General features: G+C 47.8%; 1 protein-coding gene across 11 annotated transcripts in view; it reads left to right on the top strand.

The window, feature by feature from the left end:
* The first annotated feature begins 4693 nt into the window (after positions 1 to 4693).
* Positions 4694 to 23477, top strand: part of CALN1 (calneuron 1) — a 685843-nt gene continuing 667059 nt past the window's right edge. For 6 of the 11 annotated variants that reach the window (XR_001889765.1, XM_017895193.1, XM_017895197.1 and 3 more), the window contains exon 1: positions 6765 to 6985. The gene's annotated coding sequence lies outside the window, so the exon portion shown is untranslated. Of the gene's footprint in view, positions 4916 to 6764; positions 6986 to 23477 lie in introns of those variants that run through there. The other 5 variants (XM_017895194.1, XM_017895192.1, XM_017895188.1 and 2 more) reach the window with 3 other exon arrangements.

Here is a 23477-nt window from a genome sequence, read left to right as displayed (position 1 = left end):
ATACAGTTTCTTAGTTGCCCCTGACATTTTTTTTTAATTCACCACATCTAAAATTAGATTTGGAATATTTTTTCTTCTTGATAGGTTAAATTGGTGTAATAAATGACAAATACATAACACAAAGATGTGCCAAAAATAAACAAGGTAGAGTTTCTCATTTGTCCATGATTTGTCAGTCACCGGGGACAGGGCAGATCATCTTGTGGGCCAAAGGAGTGCCAATGGTGAACCGTAGGCAGGAGCTGAGGGACCGCCTTTCTCTCTGGGTTTTGGTTTCTCCTGTTTGGCGGTGGAGAGGTCAGGGTAGACATGAGGGTACTCCCTGGTGGTGGATGCTGTGGACATCTTACCAACCCACAGGACTGTAGGGGCCCCAGGAGAGTTGAATTCTTGTCTTGGGCAGGTTACCAGCTGCAGTTTTTTCTTCTTCTCCTCCTCCTCTTCCCCTTCCCCAACTCCTCCTCCTACTCCCCCTTCCCCCACTCCTCCTCCTCCTCCTTCTTCTTTCTTCTTTTCTTCTTCTTTTTCTCTTCTTCCTCCTCTTCTTTCTTCTCCTTCCTTCCTTCCCTCCTTCCCTCCTTCCTTCCTTCCTTCCTTCCTTTCTCTCTCTCTCTTTCTTTCTTTCTCTCTCTCCCCCCTTCCCCCTTCCCCTTTCCCTCTCCTCTCCTCTTGTCCTCCTCCTCCTCCTCTCTCCTCCTCCTCCTCCTCCTCTTCTTCTTCTTTCTTTCCTTCTTCTTCTTCTTCTTCTTCTTCTTCTTCTTCTTCTTCTTCCTTCTTCTCTCCCCTCCTCCTCCCTCCTCTCTCCTCTTCTCCTCTCCTGCTCCTCCTCTCCACCTTCTCCTCCTTCTCTTTTCCTTCTCCTTTCTCTATTTTTTCTTCTCCTTCTCCTTTCTTCTCCTAGCTCCTCCTCCTTCTGTGTGGTCTGAGTTCTGTTCTGAGGAACTATGGGGAAAGCTGGGGGAATATGTGAACTGCAGCATCTTTGGGCACAGAACTTCCACCAGGCTGTCATGGTGGCAACCATGGGGACATGATTGAGAGAACTCTAAGAGACTGGAGAAACGGCAGAGTTGAGGCCACTGCTCCTGCCCCATGTGAGTATCATCCAATCTCAAAAGAAATTGTTGAGCTATATTTTATTTTATTTTCATTTTATTTTGAAACAGAGTCTCACTCTGTAGCCCAGGCTGGAGTGCAGTGGTGTGATTTCTGCCTCAGCCTCCCAAGTAGCTGGGATTACAGGCATGCACCACCATGTCTGGCTAATTTTTGTATTTTTAGTAGAGATGGAGTTTTGCCATGTTGCCCAGGCTGGTCTCAAACTCTTAGCCTCAAATGATCTGCTTACCTCAGCCTCCCAAAGTGCTGAGATTATAGGCGTGAGCCACCATGCCTTGCTGGGGCTTGGTTTTGTTAATGGAAAAGCAGAAAGAGACCCAAAGATTTGAGGAGGACATAGTAGGAATAGTGTTTGGAACCCCCTTCCAGACAATTCCTCATCATGTAGTCCTTGTTGGCCATCTGTGCTGTGCCATCCTCTGTTGACCTGAGTCCACTTTATTTGGAGATGGCCCACTGGGTGCTGGAGGTTGGGGGGCTCTGGGATTGTGAGTCTGTGGACACTGTTTATGCCAGATGTACATCCCCCACTTACAACCTCATCATTTCCCTCACTTTTCTTTAAGGGGAAGAGAAGATGCAATATGCAAACCTACTCGGAAGATGGAGGACAAGAAATTGCATGTGACTGATGTCTGAATGAGTGATGGCAGATTCTTTATTTTTATTTTTAAAGACAAGAGCTTACTCTGTTGCCCAGGCTAGAGTACACTGGCACCGTCATGGCTCATGGTAACCTTGAACTCCTGGGATCAAGTGATTAGCCTGCCTTAGCCTCCCAAGTAGCTGAGACTACAGGCCTGCACAAACATGTTCAGCTAGCTTTTAACTTTTTTGTAAAGATGGGATCTTGCTACGTTGCCCAACCTGGCCTCAAACTCCTGGCTCCAAGTGATCCTCCCTCCTCAGCCTCCCAAAGTGTCGGGATTACAGCTGTGAGCCACAGTGTCCAGCCTAAATTGCCAACGGCAGATTCTTTTGATTGATTGATTGATTGATTTTTGAGACGGAGTGTTGCTCTGTCACCCAGGCTGGAGTGCAGTGGCGCGATCTCGGCTCACTGCAAGCTCCACCTCCGAGGTTCACGCCATTCTCCTGCCTCAGCCTCCTGAGTAGCTGGGACTACAGGTGCCCACCACCACGCCCAGCTAATTTTTTGTATTTTTTTTTAGTAGATACGGGGTTTCACTGTGTTAGCCAGGATGGTCTCGATTTCCTGACCTCATGATCCGCTGGCCTCGGCCTCCCAAAGTGCTGGGATTACAGGTGTGAGCCACCACTCTTGGCCTGACAGCAGATTCTTTGCTGACAAAGATTTTGCGGCTAGTGGGGGTGAGGGCTGTGGGCATCTGAGGGTGTGAGCCAGGCAGGGATAAAGTGGGCACAGAGGGAGGTTTGTTGGGGAGGCTCAGGGATTTTGCTGAAAGCCCACTCTTTGTGACATTGCCAGTCTGAGCTGGCCCAGTGCAGGATCCATTTCTCAGAGGAATGACTGGGATCTAGGAGATTGTGGCCATCCTGCTGCATCCCTCGCTGACACTGAGGTCCTTACAGATGATCCTGCACAGATTTTCTCAAGATTTTTAGGGCATGTCCTCTGCAGTGCGCCGTCCCCATCTGCCAAGAAGATTTGGTCAACCTTGGGGCTGAGATAATTGACGAGCTTTCTAAAAGTATATATATCCCTTTCCTTCCTTTCCCTTTCTGTTAAGAGCATTACTGGCTTAGTTCAACCCTGTCTAATTTTTAAATTATAAACCCAGGCTCAAAAGGGGAAGGGGGTCAAATACATGCTCTTAGTAGAGCTGAGATGGGATCTGGGGTTCACTCTGACACCACAGCCCAGCTCCCTCCTGGACACCCCTGAAACTCACTCCGAGGCACGTACCCTGGAGACTTCTGGCTTCTGAGCACCAATTGGCTGGATTTATTTTGCGTGCTTATGAGGGGGAAATGGTATTAGAAAGATCATGCGGCTGGGCGTGGTGGCTCATGCCTGTAATCCCAGCACTTTCGGAGGCCAAGGTGGGCAGATCATGAGGTCAGGAGTTCAAGACCAGCCTGGCCAACATGGTGAAGCCCCGTCTCTACCAAAAATACAAAAAATTAACTGGGCGTGGTGGCACGCACCTGTAGTCCCAGCTCCTTGGGAGGCTGAGGCAGGAGAACTGCTTGAACTTGGGAGGTGGAGGTTGCAGTGAGCCGAGACCACGCCACAGCACTGCAGCCCAGGCAACAGAGTGAGATTCCATCTCAAAAAAAAAAAAAAAAAAAGATCATGCAAGTGCCACCATATTGACTAAAGAAATATCACCGAAAACCGACTCCATAGTATGGGATGCCAAGTGCAATGAGCTATTGTGAGGATGAGGCGTGGTCTTAGCCAAGACAGGCTCACAAAGGGACCAGTAGCTGCTCAAACAGGGACAAGCGAAAAGAGGCCGCATGGGAAGGGGTCTCTGAGGCTGGACTTCGATCCCTGACACAGGAACTGTCCTTGACACAGATTCGTGCTCTATCAAAGGCAGCCGGAGATGCTGGGAACTCCCAACGCGGGTTTGCTCTTCCCCTCATCCCTGTGGCTACCTTTCTCTGTTCCTCTCCTGGCCATGCTCTGTGTCACAACTATTTCTCTTGGTGATCTGCCTGTAATATGCAGGCTTAGGGGCAGGGTGTCTAGCTGGCTGCAGGCACAAGTCTGGAAAGTGGGCAAGTAGGTATGTGTGCATGGACAGATGTGTGTGTGTGTGCATGAACAGGCATCTATGTGTGTATGGACAGACATGTGTGTACCGGGGCAGGTGTGTGTGTGTGGTATGGGCAGGCATGTGTGTGTGTGCATGGCAGGCATGTGAGTGTGCATGAGCAGGCATGTGTGTACCTAGGAGTGTGTGTGTATGTTTGTGTGTTCATGGGCAGGCATGTGTGTAGCTAGGCAGCGTGTGTGTGTGTACATGGGCAAGCGTGTGTGTATGTGTGTACATGGGCAGGTGTGTGCATGAGTGGGCAGGCATGTGTGTGTACATGAGCAGGTATGTGTACATGTATGGGCAGGCATGTTTGTGCATGGGCAGGGGTGTGTGCATGCATGGGCAGGTATGTATGTATAATAGGCATGTGTGTGTGCATGACAGGTGTGTGTGTACCTGGGCAGGTGTGTGTGCATGCATGGTTGGGTATGTATGTATAATGGGCAGGCGTGTGTGCATGCAGCTTACATAAGTGGCAGTGCTCTCAGGAGGGGAGCACACAGTACAGACCAGGTTTCCCACTTTCCCCAGGCAGTGTCCCGTGCAGCCCTTTGTCTGAAGAGGGTGTCACTGATGCCCCTTGCCTCCACGGAGCCCAGCTCTTTCCCTCAGTCTGGAAGACAGCGAGCAGGACCTTGGTTCTTCCTAGGGTAGGCAGTGCCTGGGTCCACAGCCCTGTGGTTCCAATTCAAACCATGCAGCCCGAGAGACTCTGGTGGTTCTGGCTGCACTTTTCCACCTTCTCAGCCCCGTTTTCTTGCTGGAGTGAGAGGGCTGCAGGAAGCTTTCCCAGCAGCCGGAGCAGCAGCCAGAGCAGACACGGCAGCAGCCACGGCAGCAGCACTGGCACCCTTCAAATTGGGACTCTAGCCCTTTAAATCTGCTCAGTTACCAAAAAAGAAGAGGCATCAGACCCTGTTAATTAAAGCTCGCCCCGGTCCATCATTCTGAGGAGCTGCAGTGCCCTGCTCCTTCCTGATGGCTTAGAGATTCTCCTTAACTCCCAGCCATGGATCTTGGAGAGTTTCCCCCGAGATCAGCAGGAGGTATGACCCTTGCCGATGACACTCTGAAGCTTGTGTAGCTCTAAATCAATGATATAACTGACTGCATGGATGCTGCCTGCTTTCCCCTTTCTGCTTTTCCTCTTCCCCTCTTCCTCCTCTCCAATTTCCCAGCTTGTGTTTAGTTGAGACAGAATCAAGTTTTGATGGGTTTCGGAGGAAGGGGAGGGGTAGGGAGATCTGGAGGTGGCGGTGGCTCCTGGCGTGTTTGTTTTGGCCCTGGCTTCACCCAGCTGTCAAAGTGGTTTGGAGGAGTGGGGAGACACGCTTCTTTCAGCTCTGGCTCATGCAAAACCATTTCCTCCTGGCCGGGTCCCTTCCCCTTGGAGATAATGAAAAGGGCATAACCCTGACTTGACTTGCCTATCAAATCCATGCCCTGCCACTCGGTTGGAACATGGCTGTGTGGCTGCGCTCCTATGTTATTGGAAAACTCATTCCATACAACTTTCTCCCTGTAAATCGTCCCGGAGGAACATCTTGCCGACACCTGTCCCCCCTCCCCGGNAAAAAAAAAAAAAAAAAAAGATCATGCAAGTGCCACCATATTGACTAAAGAAATATCACCGAAAAACCGACTCCATAGTATGGGATGCCAAGTGCAATGAGCTATTGTGAGGATGAGGCGTGGTCTTAGCCAAGACAGGCTCACAAAGGGACCAGTAGCTGCTCAAACAGGGACAAGCGAAAAGAGGCCGCATGGGAAGGGGGTCTCTGAGGCTGGACTTCGATCCCTGACACAGGAACTGTCCTTGACACAGATTCGTGCTCTATCAAAGGCAGCCGGAGATGCTGGGAACTCCCAACGCGGGTTTGCTCTTCCCCTCATCCCTGTGGCTACCTTTCTCTGTTCCTCTCCTGGCCATGCTCTGTGTCACAACTATTTCTCTTGGTGATCTGCCTGTAATATGCAGGCTTAGGGGCAGGGTGTCTAGCTGGCTGCAGGCACAAGTCTGGAAAGTGGGCAAGTAGGTATGTGTGCATGGACAGATGTGTGTGTGTGTGCATGAACAGGCATCTATGTGTGTATGGACAGACATGTGTGTACCGGGGCAGGTGTGTGTGTGTGGTATGGGCAGGCATGTGTGTGTGTGTGCATGGCAGGCATGTGAGTGTGCATGAGCAGGCATGTGTGTACCTAGGAGTGTGTGTGTATGTTTGTGTGTTCATGGGCAGGCATGTGTGTAGCTAGGCAGCGTGTGTGTGTGTACATGGGCAAGCGTGTGTGTATGTGTGTACATGGGCAGGTGTGTGCATGAGTGGGCAGGCATGTGTGTGTACATGAGCAGGTATGTGTACATGTATGGGCAGGCATGTTTGTGCATGGGCAGGGGTGTGTGCATGCATGGGCAGGTATGTATGTATAATAGGCATGTGTGTGTGCATGACAGGTGTGTGTGTACCTGGGCAGGTGTGTGTGCATGCATGGTTGGGTATGTATGTATAATGGGCAGGCGTGTGTGCATGCAGCTTACATAAGTGGCAGTGCTCTCAGGAGGGGAGCACACAGTACAGACCAGGTTTCCCACTTTCCCCAGGCAGTGTCCCGTGCAGCCCTTTGTCTGAAGAGGGTGTCACTGATGCCCCTTGCCTCCACGGAGCCCAGCTCTTTCCCTCAGTCTGGAAGACAGCGAGCAGGACCTTGGTTCTTCCTAGGGTAGGCAGTGCCTGGGTCCACAGCCCTGTGGTTCCAATTCAAACCATGCAGCCCGAGAGACTCTGGTGGTTCTGGCTGCACTTTTCCACCTTCTCAGCCCCGTTTTCTTGCTGGAGTGAGAGGGCTGCAGGAAGCTTTCCCAGCAGCCGGAGCAGCAGCCAGAGCAGACACGGCAGCAGCCACGGCAGCAGCACTGGCACCCTTCAAATTGGGACTCTAGCCCTTTAAATCTGCTCAGTTACCAAAAAAGAAGAGGCATCAGACCCTGTTAATTAAAGCTCGCCCCGGTCCATCATTCTGAGGAGCTGCAGTGCCCTGCTCCTTCCTGATGGCTTAGAGATTCTCCTTAACTCCCAGCCATGGATCTTGGAGAGTTTCCCCGAGATCAGCAGGAGGTATGACCCTTGCCGATGACACTCTGAAGCTTGTGTAGCTCTAAATCAATGATATAACTGACTGCATGGATGCTGCCTGCTTTCCCCTTTCTGCTTTTCCTCTTCCCCTCTTCCTCCTCTCCAATTTCCCAGCTTGTGTTTAGTTGAGACAGAATCAAGTTTTGATGGGTTTCGGAGGAAGGGGAGGGGTAGGGAGATCTGGAGGTGGCGGTGGCTCCTGGCGTGTTTGTTTTGGCCCTGGCTTCACCCAGCTGTCAAAGTGGTTTGGAGGAGTGGGGAGACACGCTTCTTTCAGCTCTGGCTCATGCAAAACCATTTCCTCCTGGCCGGGTCCCTTCCCCTTGGAGATAATGAAAAGGGCATAACCCTGACTTGACTTGCCTATCAAATCCATGCCCTGCCACTCGGTTGGAACATGGCTGTGTGGCTGCGCTCCTATGTTATTGGAAAACTCATTCCATACAACTTTCTCCCTGTAAATCGTCCCGGAGGAACATCTTGCCGACACCTGTCCCCCCTCCCCGGCCCTGCCCTCATTCTCCCCTCCTCTTTACTCTCCTTTCAAATGCTTGCTGTGTGATTTCAGGAATTCCTGACCCTGTCCCTTGTGCCTTTTGAGGAAACTCACTTCTAGCCGAGTCTCAGGTTCTGTGGCAAAGAGTTGTTTTGATTCAGGAATCTGCTCTAGCCTGGCAGAGAGAGGGAGTAGATTTATCTTCTTTGTACGTTGCATTGTGTAAATCGTACATGGGCTCAGAGAACATCTATCTGCAAATCTTTCATTGATTTGTTTTTGACCCTCACGGGGTGCTTTCTGGGTGAAATGCTCTTCCTGAGTCATACCCAAAGGAAAGATTTCCTTTCCATCAGCTTGACACGACTTCACAGACATCCCTGAAAGTCAGACTTGGGCGGAGGGAGGCATTTTCATTGGCCTGAGTGACAGTCGTCTCTGGGGGTCCCAGGGGCATGGGTTCGTGTGACTTGGGAGCAGTGCTTCTAAGGACTTCCAATTCCCCACCTGGGAGAGGAGCTTGGGAGGCAAAGTGCTTTTACTGAATTTTCCAGGGGCTTTAAAACATGCTGAATGGTTAACATCCCCGTTCAAGTCTTGAGAGGGATCTGAGCCAAAACACAGCTCACGTGAGTAGGGATTTTCCCCCAAAGTGATTGCCTGCAGAGTCCTGAACCGTTTCCATGAACGGTAGTTACCGCGTTTGCAGCTAAATCCCTTTGCAATCCCCCAGCCAAGGATGGGCACTTTCTCTGGGTGAATGTCTCGGAAGTCAGCCTGTCTGCTTCCCAGACACTGGAGGTGCAATGCATTTTGTAAGATCAGAATCATCAAACTCTCCGCTCTGGCAGAAACTCTCTGGTTTAGGAGAGACCATTCAGAGCTTATGAGTGAAGCTCTTGATGGAAAGAATTCTCATCCCCATGCCCATCGGTGGATCTGTGTGGTTGATTTAAAGATTCTGAAGAAGTAACCCTGGGAGAGATGTTTCCTGCAAACAGAAACTCAGCATGGAGGCCTTGGTCACGCTGGTTAAAGGGAGGAGGCTTCAGGGAGGGTGGTGTTGGAGGTTTGAGGTCCTTTTGTTTTTCTTTTTTTTGAGACGGAGTCTCTCTGTCGCCCAGGTTGGAGTACAGTGGCATAATCTCAATTCACGGCAAGCTCTACCTCCCGGGTTCATGCCATTCTCCTGCCTCAGCCTCCCCAGTAGCCTGGGACTACAGGTGCCCGCCACCACGTCTGGCTAATTTTTTTGTATTTTTAGTAGAGACGGGGTTTCACCGTGTTCGCCAGGATGGTCTCGATCTCCTGACCTTGTGATCCGCCTGTCTCAGCCTCCCAAAATGCTGGGATTACAGGCGTGAGCCACCGCGCCCGGCCGAGGTCCTTTTTAAAAGTCATGCTGTCAGCTGGTCTGTGAGGGTCAGGTTCTCTCCTGGAGCTGAGGATAGAAGCGGACTGAGGCCATGGTTAGCTAGGTGAGTTCCTTGAGGTCACAGACTATTCAGTGGAGAAGGTTCATCCACACAGCTATAGGCACCTCTTCCTCTGTTGCCTGGGGGCCCAAAGGTCAACACCCTTCTTTTACTTTCTAAGGGAAGCCAAAAGAGTCTTGAAATAGATGTCACTAACTGTGTTTTTGTATCAGCTGGGGCCTATTAATAATAACTAATTAAGTAGACTGTTCCTTTGCGTCAAATTTTCTTTTCAACTTAATGGGGTGTTTGTGTGTGTGTGTGTGTGTGTGTGTGTGTGTGTGTGTGTGTGTGTTTAATTCACTGATGGCTGCTGGCTTTCAAGAAGCTGTAAACAGGTCCCAGGGGAGTTTGCTTAGATCTGGCAACTTTGTGTAGTTCTGTGGTCTGTTGACATTTCTTTAATGGCCGTGGGGGGCTCTTAGCTTACAGGGTGGTGGGAAAGGCATGGCCTTTCGGGACCGACAGACCTTCATTGGAGTCTCAGCTTCACCACACAAGAGCAGGTAGCCTGGGCTGCTGGTTAATCTCATTGCGCGTCAGTTTTCTGTCTGTAACATGGTAGCATTGTCAGGATTAAATGGAGTCATTTAGCTAAAGTCTGTGTAAGTAGCTGGTACAAAGGAGTATCTCTTCTTTCAATTGCATCTGCCTTGAATTAAATCAACATTAACACAAAGCATTGGACTGTTTAAATAGTTATAGTGACCCCTGTGATTGCTGGACTGTGCCTTTTCTGAGGGCAGGGATGGCCTCCTCCTTGTCACTCTATCCCTCCCAAAAGCTAGCACAGGGACTGGCATGGCGCGGAAGCAACATAAAAGTTTATTGAGTTTATTGAATGAATACCTGCCAGTCTGTGGACACGTAACCTTCAACATAGGTGGTTTTAATGACCAAGCAAAACCAATTCTCACTCAGTTTACTTAAGAAATACAGCTGAGCCAGTTAGATCAAAGAGCCTTGTAACTGTAATAAATTTGGATTAAGATAGATCCATTTGTGGGGAAACTTGAACTGTACTAAAAAAAAAAATTGTCTCCTGCACTGGAACCTGTACCGGGTGCCTGCAGACTCCAGGAGTGCCCCGGGAGCCATTCTGATTGCTAGCAGCCTTCCCTCTTCATGTGCTACTTCTCTTTTCATGCTTGGAAGAAGAGAAGAGACTCTGAAAGGGGAGAACTGCTGTGAATGGAAAGAGGAGCTTCAACTGCTACTCTGGGGTGTAGAACAAGTCTATCAATATATCAATCCATTAAAAAAGAGTAAGTTGATTTGTGTGGAGACACTTAGTACCTACCAGGGAGAGCCACTGATTTAACAATTTTTTAAAATTTAATTATTTAGTTTTGAGACGGAGTCTCACTCTGTCACCCAGGCTGGAGTGCAATGGCATGATCTCTGCTCACTGCAGCCTCCACCTCCCGGAGGTTGTAGTGAGCCGAGATCGCATCACTGTACTCCAGCCTGGGCAACAAGAGAGAAACTCTGTCTCAAAACAAAAAAAATTGATCAAAGATCATCATCATCATCATAGTGAATACCACCAACACCACCTAACATTCGCAGAGGGTCTCTCTAGCTAGGGGTTGGAGGAACCCACGTGAGATTGGCTGCCCCTATTCTCAAGTAAAGGGATGGGGGGTAAATAGTGTGTGTCATAGGCTACAAGAGGCACGAGTCCAGTGGATCGTGGGAGGATGATGATCTTGGCCTTGGGAAAGCTTCTTTCGAGTAGATGATCCCCAAACTGAGTCCCGACAGAGGTGGCTATGAAGTACCATCCTAGGCTGAAGAAATTACACATGCAAAGAACAGAGGTGAAAGAAACAGTCGAGGGAGTGGCAGCAAATCTGTCTAACCATTATGGGAGGCAATGTGATAAAAGAAGAAGCTGGAGAGGAGACAGGGGTTAGATCCTAAAGGACCCTGGGTGCGTGAAAGGCGGAGACTTCATTTTGAAGGAGATGGAGTCACTGAAGGATTTTAAGCAGCGGAATTACTTGGGGAAATTGAATTGAACAAATATGCACTGAGCATTGATCCTTTGCCAAGCTGTGTCCTATGCACGGGGATGTGGCGGTGAACACAGCACACGAAATCCCCTGCTCTTGCGGAACTTGCAGGCAGTGAATACAACAACAACAAAAAAATAAAATAAAAAAATAAGCCACGAAAGGTAAATTGTACGGAGCACATCAGACGGTGACACACGCTTTGGAGAGAAATACAGCTGAGGAGGAGGATAAGGTCCCGAGACAGGCATGTGTGTGTGTGTGTGCAACCTAATAATGGGCTTCAATCCTAAGTAAGTGCCAATACCGGGTTAATAAAGTTTAATCCGTAAATAAGTTGCAAACCCTAAGATAAAATGCAATCTAACCTAAATAAGTGCAACCCTAAATAAAGTACAATTCTAAATAAGTGCAACCCTACATAAAGTGCAATCCTAATTAATTGCAACCCTACATAAAGTGCAATCCTAAATAATTGCAACCTTATATAAAGTGCAATCCTAAATAAAATGCAATCCTAAATAAATAAAGGTGGCAGCAGAATGAAAACTCTCGGAGGCGTTGTAAGAACTTTGGCTTTTGCTTTGAGTGAGGTGGGAGCCAGCGCTGGGCTCTGAGCAGAGGAGAAACATTTTAAATGATCCTCCTCACTGCTGTGTTGAGGAAAGATCGTGGGTGGGCAAGGCGGGAGCAGGAAGATCATCCAGGAGGTGAACATGTAATCCAGGCGAGAGGTGATGGTGGCTGGCCAGTGGGGTACCAGTGGAGGTCTGCCAAATGCTAGGATTCTGAACTTCTTGTTTTTTTTTTCAGGATGGAGGCAATGGGATGTGTTGATGGGTTGGAGAGTTGTGTGAGATGAGTCGAGGATGACTCAAGCTTCCTTGGCCTGAGACGGGGACAGCTGTGGGTGGAGCAGGTTTGGGAGGAGAGCAGGAGTCGGGTGTTTCTCATGTTAAATTGGAGACGTCTGTTGAGGCTCCCGGTGGAGATGTTGAGTGGGCAGTCCTGGGTTCACGGGAGAGATTTGGGCTGGAGACAGCCTTGGGAATCAGAGTACAGATGGTATTTAAAGCCATCTCAGATGAGATCATCGGGAGATGGAAGAGACGAATAAATGAGTTCTGAGGCATCACGGCTATTTACAGGTTAAAAGATGACCAGAAACCAAACCCGGAGATTGAGAAGGAGGTGTCTTCCTTCTTTCTCGTTCAAGACGATTCTCCTCATTTGTACATTCTACATCTTCGTCTCTCCTGGGACCAAGACTCATAGCTCGTTCTCCCAATTTTTTTTTTTGTTTGTTTTTTTGAGATGGAGTTTCACTCTGTTGCTCAGGCTGAAGTGCAATGGTGCAATCTTGGCCCACTGCAAACTCCACCTCCCGGGTTCAAGATATTCTCCTGCTTCAACCTCCCAAGGAGCTGGGATTACAGGTGTATGCTGCCGTGCCCGACTAATTTTATATTTGTAGTAGAGATGGGGTTTCACCCTGTTGGCCAGGCTGGTCTCGAACTCCTGCCCTCAGGTGATCCTCCTGTCTCAGCCACTCAAAGTGCTGGGATTACAGGCATGAGTCACCATGTCTGGCCCTCATTCTCCCAATTTTAACTTGTTCCTTTCTCCTGGCTTCTTCCCACCTCCGTGTAGGTCTGCTCAGATCTTTCTCATCTTAGAAAAAATCTTCCCTTAGCTCCTACTGACTCCTTTAGCTTTTGCTCTCTTGTTCTCTTTTTCTTCACAGATAAACTTTTCTTTCTTTTTTTTTTGAGACGGAGTCTTGCTCTGTCGCCCAGGCTGGAGTGCAGTGGCCGGATCTCAGCTCACCGCAAGCTCCGCCTCCCGGGTTTATGCCATTCTCCTGCCTCAGCCTCCCGAGTAGCTGGGACTACAGGCGCCCGCCACCTCGCCCGGCTAGTTTTTTGTATTTTTTAGTAGAGACGGGGTTTCACCATGTTAGCCAGGATGTTCTTGATCTCCTGACCTCGTGATCCGCCCGTCTCGGCCTCCCAAAGTGCTGGGATTACAGGCTTGAGCCACCGCACCTGGTCAAACTTTTATTTCTTTAAGCATTAATCAAACAACTGCTGCATACCACGAGTAAAGAATATGGAAACAAAAGACAGATTTTACTCTACTTGAAAGAATATTTATTTACACCTTGTCTACTCCATAAAGCATTTTGGATAGCATTTTTGACACACATATATAATAAAATATAAAATATATGATCATAAACTAAACATAAAACATTTTGTACCAAAAAACTTTGTATTTGTATTCTAGAATACGATTTAGAACAGAGGAGCAAGATCAGGACAAAAAACAGAATGCAGAAATAAAGGTCATAAGATTCTATTTTTTTATTATTATTGTTTGTTTTTGAGACAGAATCTCGCTCTGTTGCTGAGGCTGGAGTGCAGTGGTGCGATCTCGGCTCACTGCAACCTCTGCCTCCCGGGTTCAAGCAATTCTCCTGTTTCAGCCTCTGGAGTAGCTGGGATTACAGGCATAAGCCACCACACCCAGCTGAGTTTTGTATTTTTAGTAGAGATGGGATTTCCTCATATTGACCAGGCTGATCTTGAACTCCTGGCCTCAAGTGATCCACCTGCCTCAGCCTTCCAAAGTGCTGAGATTATAGGCTTGAGCCACTGTGCCTGGCCAGATTCTACTTTATTTTAATTTTGAGAGACAAAGTCTCACTGTGTTGTCCAGGCTGGTCTTAAACTCCTGGCCTCGAGTGATCCTCCCACTTTGGCCTCCCAAAGTACTGAGATTACAGGCATAAGCCCCTGCGCCTGACTGGTCATAAAACTGTATAAGAATATAATTGAGCTGCTGCTAATCTGATCAGAACTTTCTGGTCAGAAAACAGAAAATGGGAATTTCTTTTTTTTTTTTTTTTTTTGAGACGGATTCTTGCTATCTCCCAGGCTGGAGTGCAGTGGCCCGATCTCGGCTCACTACAACCTCCGCCTCCCAGGTTCAAGCAATTCTCCTGTCTCAGCCTCCCGAGTAGTTGGGTCTACAGGCGTCCGCCACCACTCCTGGCTAATTTTTATATTTTTAGTAGAGATAGGGTTTCACCATATTGGCCAGGCTGGTCTCGAACTCCTGACCTTGTGATCCATCTGCCTTGGCCTCCCAAGTGCTGGGATTACAGGCTTGAGCCACCGTGCCCAGCCTGAAAATGGGAATTTCTTAAAAAAATTTACCAATGTTCTCAGATCATAATTGTATGGGTCAATACATATTTGGGTTTTGGGTATTCTGGGTACTACCTAATCAGGACCCAGACCAAGAAACAGGACATGGTCTGCACCCCAGCGCCACCCCCGTGATCATTTCCAGTTGGTGTTCTCTCCAGGGACTGACATTAACCATTTGTCTGTTTTAAACCATTTTGGGAATTGCATTCTGAGTTTTGTTGTCCGTGAGATGATATGGTTCCTTAAGGAAAACCAAAACTTTCTGGCATTTAATTCTAAATCATACAGCTGATCCTTGAACAATTTGGGTTTGAACTGTAAGAGGCCACTTATACACGGATCTCCTTCTGCCTCTACCACCCCTGAGACAGCAAGACCAACCCCTCTTTTTCTTCCTCCTCCTAAGCCTCCTCAGTGTGAAAAAGACAAGCAGAGGCCCGGCGCAGTGGCTTACACATGTAATCCCAGCACTTTGGGAGGCCGAGGCGGGTAGATCATGAGGTCAGGAGTTCAAGACCAGCCTGGCCAAGATGGTGAAACCCCGTCTCTACTACAAATACAAAAAAATTAGCCAGGCATGGTGTTGGGCGCCTGTAATCCCAGCTACTCAGGAGGCTGAGGCAGAGAATTGCTTGAACCCGGGAGGCGGAGGTTGCAGTGAGCCGAGATTGCGCCATTGCACTCCAGCCTGGGCGAAAAAGTGAGACTCCATCTCAAAAAAAAAAAGAATAAACGACAAGGATAAAGACCTTTATGATGATCCACTTCCATTTAATGAATAGTCAATATATTTTTTCTTCTTTGTGATATTTTAATAACATTTCCTCTTCTCTAGCTTACTTTATTGTAAGAATACTGAATATATTATATCTAACACACAACATATGTGTTAATCAACTGTTTACGTTATCAGTAAGCCTTCTGGTCAACAGTAGGCTATTAGCAGTCAAGATTTTGGAGATTCAAAAGTCATACATGACTGGGCATAGTAGCTCACACCTGTAATCCCAAGACTTTGGGAGGCTGAGGTAGGAGGATTGTGTGAGCTCAGGAGTTTGATACCAGCCTGGGCTTGTAAAATAATTTAAATGATTTCTAGAAATAATTTAAAAAATTAACTAGTTATGATGGTAAGTGCCTGTAGTTACAGCTACTTGGGAGGCTAAGGAAGGAGGATCACTTGAGCCCAGGAGGCTGCAGTGAGCTATGATGGCGCCACTGCGCTCCAGCCTTAGCAACAGAGTGATACGCTGTCTCCAGAAAAAAAGAAAGAGTTGTATGCGGATTTTCAACTGCATGGGGTAAGGGGAGCAGCACCCCTAACCCCCACAGCGTTCGAGGGTCAACTATATTTTCTTCTGAGTTTCCATTTAAGGAATGCTGAAAAGTTAGGTGGCCTGTACCTTGTCTGTTTCCGTAACATACTTTGGATAGCATGCAAATTTATGTGTGTGTAATGAAACATAAAATATAAACTTATAAACTAAGGCGAAGAGTGGCAGCTATTTGGCATCGCTTGAAGCCCCACCAGGGGCAGTCGGAAGGTAGAATCTGGAGAGGATGGAGTGTTAAATGCCAGTGAGATGAAGCAACATAAGGCCCGGAAGTGTCCCTCGGAGTTAGAAAGTAGGAGGCAGCCAGCCAGGTTCCTGGAGTGATGGAGGTAGAAGCCAGATTGAGGGAGGAGGTCAAGGAAGTAATAAGAAATTTGCTGTGATGTCTCTACGTGGCGGCTACTATTTTAAGATGGTCTATTCTCATGGGAAGGAGAGAAAAGATGGCAGGTAGAAGACCTTGCAAAACATAAGTAAGGATTTTGTTTATTTCTCGATAGAATGAGAGAGACTTAATCGTGTTTTTGGAGAAATAGGTAGTCAAGAAATACAGGCAAGGCTGGGCGCCGTGGTTCACTTCTGTAATCTCAACACTCTGGGAGGCTGAGGTGGGAGGATGGCTTGAGCCTACGAGTTCAAGGCCAGCCTGGACAACATAGTGAGACTCCATCTCTACAAAAAACAAAAATAAAAATAATTAGCCAGGGATAGTGGTGCATGCCTGGAGAACCAGCTACTCAGGAGGCTGAGGTAGGAGGATTGCTTGAGGTCAAGAGTTTAGAACAGCCTGGCACTATAGCGAGACCTCATCTCTACAAAAAATAAAAAGAAAAACAAATTAGTTGGGTGTGGTGGTTGCATGCCTATAGAAGCAGATGCTTGGGAGGCTGAGGTGGGAGGATCATTGGAGCTTAGGCATCAAGGCTGCCGTGAGCCATGATTGCACCACTGCACTCCAACCTGGACAACAGAGTGAGACTCTATCTCAAAAAGAAAGAAAGAGAAGGGAAGGGAAGGGGGAAAGAAGGAAGGAAGGAAGGAAAAAAGGAAGGAACGGAGGGAGGGAGGGAGAGAAGAGGAAGGAAGGGAGGCAGGGAGGAAAGGAGGAAGGAAAGAAGGAAGGAAGAAAAGAAGGAAAGAAGGAAGGGAGAATGGAAGAGAGGGCGGGAGGAAGGAAGGAAGGAAGGTAGGAAGGAAAGAAGGAAGAGAGGGAGGGAAAAAGGAAGGAAAGAAAGAAGGAAAGAAGGAAGGAAAGGAAGGAAGGGTGGGAAGGAGGAAGGAAAGAGAGAGAGGGAGGGAGGGCGGAAGGAAAGAAAAAAGGAAAGAAAGAAAAAAAAGAAAAAAAGACAAAAGATAAAATGGAGAGAAAAGATAGTTAAAGCAAGCAAAAACCTAGATAAATTTGCATGCTGTAGACACACACACATACACACACACACACACACACACACTCCCCACAACTGGGTTTCTCACCTTCTTTAACTTTTCCTGGTGATGGACCCTTCTCCTTGCCATTGTTCTCCTTTGTTTTGAAGCTAAAACAGCCCTTAGCAACCGAACCCCTTAGGATCTCCTAGGATTGACCCACTCAGTCTTCTCTCTAGTGAAAGGGACACTGTCTGTAATCTGTCAACTTTATTTCAGCCATCAGTCCCAGAATGTCAGGACTGCCAGGGGCCTTCGTGAATGTCCAGCCTGTTTTCTTATTTTCCAAATGAAAAAACTGAGGCCCATGATTTCCTGGCAAGGTAGAGAGAACAGCAGAGCTAAACCCCAGATTGCCAGACTACATGACTGTATTTCCAGAACTCCCTATTTCCAGGCATTTTCAAATCTCTCCCTCCGAATCTCTAAAACTTGAGTGTTTCTAAAATTTCAGCAAGCAGCAAAATCATCATCTAGAGGGTTTCTTTTTTTTTTTTGAGACAGGGTCTCATCCGATCACCAGGCTGGAGTGCACTGATGCAGTCACAGCTCACTGCAGACTTGACCTCCTTGGCTCAAGCAGCTCCAGCCTCCCTGCTTAGCCTCCCAAGCAGCTGGGACTACAGGCGTGTGCCACCATGCTTGGCTAATTTTTTGTTTTCTGTAGAGACGAGGCCTCGCATGTCGCCCAGGCTCATCTAGAGGTTTTGTCAAGACAGATTTTTTTGGGCCTCACCCCTTCTGAATTTCTGATTCAGTACGGCCACGAAGAAGGTGAGAATTTGCAGCATCAACAGCTTTCCCAGGTGACGCTGAGGCTGCTTGTTTGGACCCACACTTGCAGAACATTATTTAAGAGGGGGTGTGCCCGGAGCAGGCAGGAAGGGAGTGAGAAAAACTAGACAGGGGTTCCTAGAAGCAAGCATCTTCTCTGACCTGATCTCATTTCCCTTGGGTCAGGCCTGAATGAGGTGTGGTTGGCCAGCTGCCAGGCCCAAGAAGATCAACACCATTTCACCTCCTAGTCACCAAGAGGCTTAAGGAATGCAGTTGTATTAGTCTGTTCTCACGTTGCTGGTAAAGACATACCCGAGACTGTGTAATTTATAAAGAAAAAGACGTTTAATGGACTCACAGTTCCACATGGCTGGGGAGGCCTCACAATCATGGAAGCTGAAAGGCACAAGGCATATCTTACATGGCGGCAGACAAGAGAGAATTTGTGCAGGGAAATTCCCCCTTATAAAAACCATCTGACCTCGTGAGAGTTAGTCACTATCATGAGAACAGTATGGGGGAAACCACCTCCATGATTCAACTACCTTTCATGGGGTCCCTCCCACGACATGTGGGGATTATGGGAGCTACAATTCAAGATGAGACTTGGGTGGGGACACAGTCAAATCGTTATCAGTCAGCAGTGTAGCAGGCTGAGCCCTGCGACTAATCCCAGGAACCTGGCTGTCATTAAATACAGCACAGTCTGTGCTTTTACATCTTTCTGCCTTCCATGGAAAGGGAATCACAGGGAAGCTGGCCATTTGGACCCAGGCTGGGGGGCATCTCATAGCTCACATTTCCCTTGCAGCCACTCTGAGGCCAGCACCCCTTTGCCACTCCCCAAGGGAATAGGGAGCGCCCAGTTGGGTGAGACTCAAGGTTTCTCTTGAGCTTATTCCATTATCTTGGCACTCAGAGTGTATGTCAAGTGAATTCTGTGTCTCTGGCAGGTTATTACGAGCTGAATTAGTGGTAGTGAAATAAAAACTATAATAAAGCTGTACTGCACTCTTAAATTGTTAAAATTTATTAGAAAATGCGCATAGTTATTAACTGATTTTCGCCTGTGTGCATTCACTTGTGCCGAAGCCAGGGAAGATGAAAAGTGGCTCTGTCAAACGGAGGCTGAGGGTTGGTTCCTGGAATTCTCCAGAGAGCCCTAAATGGGAAAGCACATTCACAAATTCATGGAGCACTACTGGCCTCTCCGTGTTGGCCGCTGCCTCTCTCCTGTGCTGCCTGAGGCTCTCCAGGGCTGCAATTGTGGTCCCAGGGGAAGGAAACCCATCTGTCCACTTCCAGGAGGCCCTGGCAGGCCGAGGGAGGTGTGGATGAATGGGGCCTTGTGTTTCTCCAGTGTTTACACTTAGAAGGCTCAGTTACTCACCCTCTCTAGTCTTTAGGCGGAATGTTCGAGCCCAGGAAAGCTGTTGTAGACAAGCTTCCACCACATTCTTGTGTACTCTCTCTGCTGGCCTGTTTCCTACTTCTCTTTTTTCTTTTCTCTTTTCCTTTCCTTTCTTTTCTTTTCTTCTTTTTTTTTCCTTAGAGACTAGGTCTGGCTCTGTTGCCCAGGCTGAAGTGCAATGCTGCAATCACGGCTCACTGCAGCCTCGAATTCCTAGGCTCAGGTGATCCTCCCACCTCAGCCTTCTGAATAGCTAGGACTACAGGCACATGCCACCAAATCCAGCTACTTTTTTCTTTTACACTTTTTTTTTTTTTTTATAGATACAGGGTCTTGCTATGTTGCTCAGGCTGGTCTCACACCCCCAGCCTCAAGTAATCCTTCCACCTGGGCCTCCCAAAGTGCTGGGATTACAGGTGTGAGCCACCATGTATGACCCCTACCCTGCCTTTTGAAAATCCAAAGAAGCAGCCAAATTTTCCTTAGCTCAACTAGGGCCATTTCCAGATTGCTTCATCAGCAAGTAACTGGTTATTGACTGTCCAGGCCTCCTATGAAGTGCAGAAATGCAGCAAGGAAGTTTTTCCTGCCGTTCTGCTCTGTGGGGAGTTGGAAGATGACGTTTACTCATTTTCAGAGACACAGAGAGATGCTTTTAGTCCTTAGCCCTTAGGATGAAGGGAGCCCTCCATGGTCTTATAGCTAAGAGAGCTCACCTTGCTGCCTCTCCTCCTGCAAAGATCTTTCCAGTAACAAATTCTACCACTCTTTGTAAATTATTATTATTATTATTATTATTATTTAGATGGAGTCTCCCACTGTCACCAGACTGGAGTGCATTGGCATGATCTCGGCTCACTGCAACCTCTGCCTCCTGGGTTCAAGTGATTCTCTTGCCTCAGCCTCCCGAGTAGCTGGGGTTACAGGCGCCTGCCAGCAGGCCCAGCTATTTTTTTTTTTTTTGTTTTGTTTTTTTGTATTTTAGTAGAGACGGGATTTCACCACGTTGATCAGGCTTGTCTCAAACTCCTGATCTCAGGTGATCCACTCGCCTCGGCCTCCCAAAGTGCTGGAATTACAGGGATGAGCCACTGCACCTGGCCTGTCAATTATTTTTATCCTAAAAAAATTGAAATGTTATTTTTCTATTTGTTAACTTTAAGCACTCTTCCTTGGAAGAGAGTGGACTAGAAAGCAGGAAGTGATTTGTGCAAATCCAATATGCAGTTTTTTTTTTTTTTTTTTCTTTCAGGAACAGGATCTCACTTTTTCACCCAGGCTGGAGGGCAGTGGCATGATCAAAGCTCACTGCAGCTTTGAACTCCTGGGCTTAAGTGATCCTCTGCCTCAGCTTCCCGAGTAGCTGAGACTACAGGTGTGTGCCACCACCACGCCTGGCTAATTATTATTATTATTATTTGCAGAAATGGGGCCTTGTTATGTTGCCCAGGCTGGTCTGGAGCTCCTGGCCTCAAGCGACCCTGGCCTCCCAAAGCTCTGGGATTGCAGGCGTGATCCACTGTGGCCCGCCTCCAATGTACATTTTGAATCAGAGCCCATAAGACCTACCTTTGAGTTGATAGCAGCATCCGCATTGGTTTACTAGCCCTGGGTCCTTCTTGCTATCCTGAGACCCAGCTACATTGTAAATTCACCTGAAGCCTGAGACGCTTCTGCTTGAGAAGAAGTAGGGAAGCAGAAAGCTGAGAGTTTTCTCGAGTCTCTGCCACTGTGCTCAGAGATTTCTCTTGGGGTTTTCTGGGAGCCTCAAGCACCCAGGATGGGGTAGCAGGGCATTGCTTCCTGATCCTGGGGCGGCTCCCAGCCTTGGCATAATCTGTGGGATCCATGGTGAACTGAAAAACTCAGGGCCAGTATGGGAGAAGTCTCGGTTTTTTAGTCCCCTGTGGGAGAGATTTCTTCTAACCAGTTTCTTTTTTGTTCCTGTTTATATAGCACAGCTGATGCGTACTAACAGTTCAGAGAAGACCACTTGGTTGAATTCCTGCTGTCTTGTGGATGTGTTCTCTCGTTTGGAGAGCAGTTAATCTATTTTTCTGTCCCTGGGATACTTTAGGCTGCTACCTGGTCAGGGGGCTGCTGGAGGGCAATCAATATCTCAAAGACTGCTGCAAGGGGTAGGTTCCTTTCCCCCTTGTAGTCACTGATTCAGAGGAAAATGGAATTATACCAGCAGAAATTTAAGACACCTGAGCTCCAATGAGATTGTCCAACACTCTGAATCTTCCCTTTTTTTTTGCCCTTGAGCCTAAAGATAGTCCATGGGGTGTGTAGAAAGAGTAACCAATGTTTGGATTCAAACAGAGCCATGGCCTTCTTCTTTTCCCGCCTCCCCTTGATGTGAATATTACATGAATATGTAATGCAGCGAAATCTAGTTAGTTTACCAGCACCGTCTCCTTGCCCAGGCAGAGTGATTTCCTGGTTTTAAAAGACAGTGAAATTGCTGCTGTGAGAGCTGGTGCTTGCTGAAGCATGTCATAAAGTAGTCAACTTCAGAGAGCCCTGGTGCACTGCAGAAACCCAACATTTAGGATCCATTTATATACTCTCCACCTTGTTCCAGAAAGGATGCAAGGCGATTTGCAAAGATGAGTATCCAATTACAGGACATAATTAAATGAAAAAATAAATAGGCAACGAAAACAAGAGAAAGGGAAAAGCGGGCCGGAAGGCAAGGATGGAGCCAGGAATGAGGTTAGGACACAAAATTCATGACATCAGATCTTGTGCATTTACTGGAGGCAAAAGTCTGGGGTGGCCCTGAGCTTTCTTTCAGCCACCACAGAGAGGGAAACAGTCCCTTGTTACAGACCCAGCATCTGTGTGATGAAAGCAAGCCAGCTGCTCAGGAGAGGCACGACTATTTCTGTTCCTGGAGGCAGACAGAAATATTGTCCATGGGTCCTTGTATTAGTCTGTTCTCATGCTGCTAATAAAGACGTACCCAAGGCTGGACAATTTATAAAGAAAAAGAGGTTTAATGGACTCATGGTTCCACTTGGCTGGGAAGGCTTCACAACCATGGTGGAAGACGAAGGAGGAACAAAGGCACGTCTTACATAGTGGCAGGCAAGAGAGTGTAGGCAGGGGAACTGCCCTTTATAAAACCATCAAGTCTCATGAGACTCATTATCACCAGAACAGCACAGGAAAACCCACCCCCATGATTCAGTTACCTCCCACTGGGTCCCTCCCATGATGCATGAGGATTATGGGAGCTACAATTCAAGATGAGATTTGGGTGGGGACACAGTCAAACCATATCAATCCTCAAAGGGAAGACATGGTATAATGTAATAATAGTGTCCTGAACGGTCTCACAGTTCATTATAACAAGGAGTTTAATAGGAACGGCTGCCTCCTCTTGTAATATTCCTCAAGATTGGGAGATGGTTAGGGAGGTAGAGCTGTCCCAAAACATTCTCTGATAGTCTGACTTAGTTTTTTTTTTTTTTTTTTGGAGATGCCCCGGCTGGAGTAGTGTAATAGGATGATCATGGCTCCCTGCAGCCTTGAACTCCTGGACTCCAAAGATCCTCTGACCTCAGCCTACTAAGTAGCTGGGACTACAGGCATGCACGACCACACTCGTTAATTTTCAAATATTCTGTAGAGATGAGGTCTCTCTCACTATGCTACCCAGGCTGGTCTCGAACTCCTGGCCTCGAACGATCTTCCAGCCTTGGCCTCCCAAAATGCTGGGGTTATAGGCATGAGCCACTGAACCTGACTTAATCTGATTTAGAGCTTAGATTACCTATGGTGGGCTGCCTTTCCTCCAAATCATTCTCTATGGCAAGTGATTCCACAGAGTGGCGACAGAGGCTGCTGCAGTGTTAAGTTGTGTGTGCATGTGCGCATGTGGGTGTTCACGTGTGCGTGTGTGCTGGGGAATGGCAAAGGATGGGGTGCAGAGATCAGGAGGGTTCTGTTTCCCCCAAACCCTCAGTTTTTTGTAATTTTCATATTGGAGTTCCTCATAATATTTTACCTGAAGAAAAGGGCCCCCCACTACTAATAATAGCTTTATTAGTGTTTAAGAAAAATAGATTGTTGCCCGGCTCAGTGGCTTATGCCTGTAATCCCAGCACTTTGGGAGGCTGAGGCGGGTAGATCATTTGAGGTCAGGAGTTCGAGAGCAGCCTGGCCAGTATGGTGAAACTCCGTCTTCACTGAAAATACAAAAATTAGCCGGGTGTGGTGGCACAGGCCTGTAATCCCAGCTACTCGAGAGACTGAGGCGGGAGAATCGCTTGAATCTGGGAGGTGGAGGTTGCAGTGAGCCGAGATTCCATCTCAAAAAAA

The sequence above is a fragment of the Rhinopithecus bieti genome, unplaced genomic scaffold (assembly GCF_001698545.2).
Source record: "Rhinopithecus bieti isolate Rb0 unplaced genomic scaffold, ASM169854v2 scaffold_23236, whole genome shotgun sequence".
Taxonomy (NCBI): domain Eukaryota; kingdom Metazoa; phylum Chordata; class Mammalia; order Primates; family Cercopithecidae; genus Rhinopithecus; species Rhinopithecus bieti.
This window is presented reverse-complemented; position numbering and strand designations above follow the sequence as displayed.